General features: G+C 38.8%; 1 pseudogene; it reads left to right on the forward strand.

The window, feature by feature from the left end:
* The first annotated feature begins 446 nt into the window (after nucleotides 1–446).
* On the forward strand, nucleotides 447–546 carry LOC118608130 (annotated as a pseudogene).
* The last annotated feature ends 4,939 nt before the right edge of the window (nucleotides 547–5,485 follow it).

Below are 5,485 nucleotides of genomic sequence, written 5' to 3' on the forward strand. Positions count from 1 at the left end.
AGAACTGGAGCTTCCACCCAATTTTGTTAATTCCTGACTTCGAACTTAGTATGTTCTAATCTGGACTCATCACTCTCCTCCAGGTCTTACTCATCTTTCCTTTCATATTTTTGTTCAGGATACCACCCCTAGGTCACCCACTTGCAAAGTGTCCTCGCTGACTCCCCTCTCTCTCACTTCCATCTTACAGTCAGTTGCTACATTGTGGTGACTTTTATTCTATGAAGGGGAGCCACTAAAGGCTTTTGAGTAGAGGAATAAGATGTGATCAGATGTGGGCTTTAGTATAGAACTGAGTGTGTAGGGAAAGAGACTGATGAGAGGCAGAGAGACCAGTTTGGAGAACAGCAACAGGCGATGCAAGAGATTAAAGTAGTAATTCTGAAGTGGAGGAAAGAATTTCAAGAGACAACTCATAAATGGAATACTAAAAATTTTCAAAAGCAGTGCTCGTTTTGGCAGCACATGTACTAAAATTGGAAATGAAGATTAGCATGGCCCCTGCTCAAGGATGACACGCAAATTTGTGAAGCATTCCATATTTTTAAAAAATTTGAAAGCAGAGGAACTCTTAAAAATTGAAAAGATAGGTAATATTCAAAATATATTTTTAAAGAAAATTTTTTACATTAAGTGTATTATATACACATAACAAGTGCACAAATAAGCATCCACTTGATGAATTTTACAATCTGAACACACCTATGTAGCTATTACCCAGATCAAAAAATAACATTACCACATTACCAGCATCCTAGAAACCCCTTAATGTCTCCTCCCAGTCATTTATTCCCCTGCAAGGATAGTCACTATAACTAATGCCATAGATTAATTTTGCCTGTCTTTTAACTTTATATGAATAAAATTCTATAGTATATATTCTTTTACGTCTGGCTTCTTTCACTCAACATTGTTTGTGAGATTTATTCATGTTGTGTTTGTTTTATAGAAATAGTTATTTCCTTCTCAATGCTGTATAGTATTAATTCTATGGTTAATAGACATTCACATTGTTTCTATTTGGGAATTATTATGTGCTGGATGAATGTTTTTGTATTTTGGGGGGGTATACATGTGTATACATTTAGGTTGAGGATATATCTAAGAGTGATTTTGCTTTTTCATAGAATATCTGCCCCTATTTATTATCTATCTATCTATCTATCTATCTATCTATCTATCTATCTATCATCTACCTATCTATGACTTCCAAGTAGTTTTCCAATGTGTTTATATCAACTTATACTCTGCTTAGCAATGTAAGAGAATTCCAGGTATCCCAATGCTTGGTGTTTTCTGCCTTTTAAATTTTTAGCCATTCGGATAGATACAGTGATGGTGTCTTTTGCTGCCTTTCTATTAGATGCACCAAACAGAATCACATACATTAATTAACTTTGAATTAAAAGTAAGTCAAATAAAGAGTGAGCCTGCCCTCAAGCAACTCTAAATCAAGTGAAAGATTCACTGATATGTAAACAGATGATTACAACATATACTATGTGCTATTATTAAGTATTGACTTATAGTAGAGAGAAGATAATGTTCTAGGTTATTTAGGGAATGAGTAGTCTGCTCTGTCTATAGCATAGAACACAGATTGGAGAGGCCTAGAGGAAGAAAAGAGACCAGTTAGGAGTTTATTAAAATAGCGTAATTGAGAGGTGCATAAAAAGCAAAGTCCTGGAATTGTTAAGCAGGTAGAATTGATATGACAGAATGGAATTACCAGATGGTGATATTAAGGAAGTAGAATAAACAGTTGGTATCCAATGTAATGTGGAAAATCCTAAAGTTATCAATGGTGATTCCCAGGTTTTGGATCCAGGTGTTTGGGTGGTTGTTGTGGTTATCAGTTGAGAGAAGGAAAACAGGTAAAGAAGAGGGTTAAAAGTAGGAGGTAGGAAAGATGTATTCAATTTGGACATGCTGAGTTTGAAAGGCCTATGTGATATCTGGGTGGAGCTATCATCAGGAATCATTTGGAAATATGGGCCTGCAACTCATAAAAAAAAGTAATGGGAGAGAACTATGGATATTATTTGAAGGATATTTGGTGTTTGGGAAGTATTTGACTAATGAGAGTACCTGGGATCAATAAGGAGATTTTGAGTAAGCTTAGGACAGAATGCTGTGGAACCCCACATCTAAAGGGCAAGTAGAAAAAGATGACTTCCCCCCAAATGAGACTAAGCATAATTATAGCTGCAAGGTGGGTGGAGAAGTAAGCAGAGAGAGAAAATTTGAAGGCATGGGAGGCAGACACGATGAGTCATGTAGCAAGGAGTCAGAAGTGGGGGAAAAATTTGCATTAAGACACTGCAGACGAGGAGGGACACCCCTTGCTGACACTGGGGGAAATTAAGAAAAAATAGGTTGGGAAACACATACATACATACATACATACATACATACATACATACATACATATAGATATGTTTGAAGAGAGGGGAAAGAAGTAAAAAGTTCATACTTAATGGCATGTATCTCTGTAAGGATATCAGAAAGGAATCCTGCTAAGAGTGAGGGAGGCAGAGGTGGGGATGGGGATTTGAAGAGTGGTAGGGCTTGGATCACTCATTGTGGTAAATGAGAGGTACAGATGATTAGTGGCAAATATAAGATTGCAGAGCAACACTGAAGTCTTTACTAAGGTCAGCTACCAAGTAAGTCAAGATTCCCCAAGAGGGGGAGCCATGGTAAAAACAAACAAACAAACAAGCAAATCCAGCATCTCTCTTTGAGTCAATACCCTAGCAATCCACTTCATGCTGAGCTTCTGCAGTCTTGCTATTTTGTTGAAAGGGTCTCAGGGAAAGTACCTTTAGATGGAAAGTAAGTCAGACTGGGGGAATTCAATTATTAATTGAATGATGGAAAGGGAAAATGAACTCATGTCAGATGTGATGTCCTTCAGCTAAGTTTCTCATCTGTCTCCCCTCTAGTCACTTTTTCTTTATTATACCTGTAATGGATTGCCTTACTGAGCTTTAGGTCTTGAGATCCAGCTGTATCCCTTTTTATCCAGGCTGGTAGCAGTAGTGATATAGTAGAATTCTCAATTCTCTTTGTTGACAACTTGGGAATTTTTAGCAATCAAGTCAGAATGAATTCAATTAGCTTTCACCTTTTTGTGCTGGCTGGAATCCTCACCCAGCCATCAGCACATCCTGTTCTTGCATTTGATACTAGTCAGTGGTAAAATGAAGGCACCTTACAAATAATAAGTTACACTTGAGAAACACAGGCCAAGAAGCATCATCTTTCCAATTAGGTGGGTAAAAAGAAAATATTTTGATTTAATAGGACCTCCAATGAAGATCTCGATATACTGTTAGCAAAATTTTGGATGTTAACCAAAAACTGTTCATCAACTTGCAGTCTAGCAAATATAGCTTTCGCATGGGAATTTTACTCTAGATGGGACTACATTTCATCCAGGAAGAGCTATCCGGATGACACTTACTCAAGATGCAGGTGTGTTGGGAAATTTAAGTAGTTAACATTTGTGAAACACACTGCACTCTTTCAATGAAAGTTGCTTTGAGAATAGTCTACTATCGTTAACATCATCTTCTTTTTGAGACACTTCAGGAGTCAAAGTGCTTGTTTTCATATCAGTTTTAGGAAACAAAGGTATTAATCCATTTCTACGAAATGCCCAAGGATCCAGCATGAATTGGAAAGTGGTAACAAAAGGGACCATCTGAAGGTTCAAAGACCTCTCAGCACCAATTATGCCAAGAAATGCTAAGCGGATTAGCACTTTGGCTAATTAAAAATAAATACTTAAAGTAGTTAGTGAAAATGGCCCTTTACCTTGATAAACAGTCAATTTGTTTGAGTAGCATTTCCAGTGTTAATTGAGGTCTGGGTGACTCACTGCCACAGTGGCCAACAATTAGTCCTGAAAAAAAATAAAGAGAAGATACTCAGATGCTAGGTCATGGCTTTTTACATCTGCACACAGCCCATAGGGCAGCCCTTTAAACACCAGATGATTACACTTTACTTCCTGACCTCCCTTCCAAATAGCAGTTCTTGAAGTCCTACTGAAGGGTTTTGCAGGCTGTTTGTTATTGTGTGGAGTGTTGAAGAGTGGATGTTTGCCTGAAATGACATCTTGACAGACTCGTTTCCAAAAATGATATTTCGCTAAGAAAACTTTTGAAAACAGGACCAAAATGTGGGTATAAACTCCAATGTTCTCTGCAGGCATAAGACCCCATGAGTGGACTGGGCTGATGGGCAGGAGTAAGGGGAGAGATTCCTATGAACCAAAGAAAATCTTAAGTTTAAGGCAAGGTATATTTTAGAGTCCCTAGGGAGATGTGAGCTTGGGAGACTTCTGACTTCTTCAGTGTGGAAACCATGCCAAAAGTAACTAGAGGAATAAACCAAAATGTTGAGCTTGGCAGCATGAAAGACTGAGTAAACCCATAATTCAGTCATTTGCAAAGTGGCTGGAGAAATCTCCCTCTTGTTGGCAGTCCCATGTAGGCGATGACATGTCAATAATGAAGTACCTGTCACACCCACTTGTGCCAGGCCTTTGGTTCTAGATGCCACTAGGGAGAATGTACCATTTAACTTAAGGGCACAAACAGATCAAATCATTTTATGGTAAGGCCTAATCCGGTGCTTTCAGCTCTCTGAACAGACAGCTCTGACTGTTGTTGAGATGCTGGCTTTGCTGTGAACACTGTAGTTGCTTCCATATCTTTTTACATAAGCCATCTTCTTTGGGAAACCCCATTAGCATGCACTTTAGAGAGTAAAGTCAAAACAGGCTACCTATTCTGTGTGCAATATGGTACCAGGCACCAGAGGAGAGTAGTACATTACTTTTTTGTGAGGAAGAAGAGAGACACAATATAATTAGAAAAAGTTATGACAGAGCATAGACTCAAGTAGTGGATTTCACAGTGACAGAGGGTTCACGTCTCTGTGGAGTCATACGTTAACATTTGGGAAAGAGATGAAGAGGATGAAAGGCATTTTAGGTGGAAGATTACAGCATGAACAAAGATGCTAAGGGAGGAATGAGCATGGCCAGTGCAGGGTCAATGAGGATGAAGGAGAGTAATTTTTAGAGAACAGTCGGAGGTAAATGTGGACTGAGGGAGAGTGTTCAATGCCACAATGAAGACTTTGGAATATGATCCCAAGACAATAAAGAAGACCATAGAAAGACAGGGATGCCAATAAAGAAGCATTTATAGCAGATGCCTATGGTTCTGTGTGTTAGGAATTGGAATTGTTGGGCTGGGATGTGTTGCAGCACTACAGACATTCAGTGGTTAACACTTACCCTAGGCTGGGGGTTGTGAAAATAGAGAGACAGCACTGCCTATGGCACAAGCAAGGGGTTTGGAGCCAGACACACCTGGGTTCAAATACTCCCCATTCACCATTTATGAACTATGTAACCACGAAACCTCACCTCTTGAGCCTCAGTTTTCTTTTCTGTAAACTGGGACTAATC

The sequence above is a fragment of the Rousettus aegyptiacus genome, unplaced genomic scaffold (genome assembly GCF_014176215.1).
Source record: "Rousettus aegyptiacus isolate mRouAeg1 unplaced genomic scaffold, mRouAeg1.p scaffold_m13_p_9, whole genome shotgun sequence".
NCBI classification, from domain to species: Eukaryota; Metazoa; Chordata; class Mammalia; order Chiroptera; family Pteropodidae; genus Rousettus; species Rousettus aegyptiacus.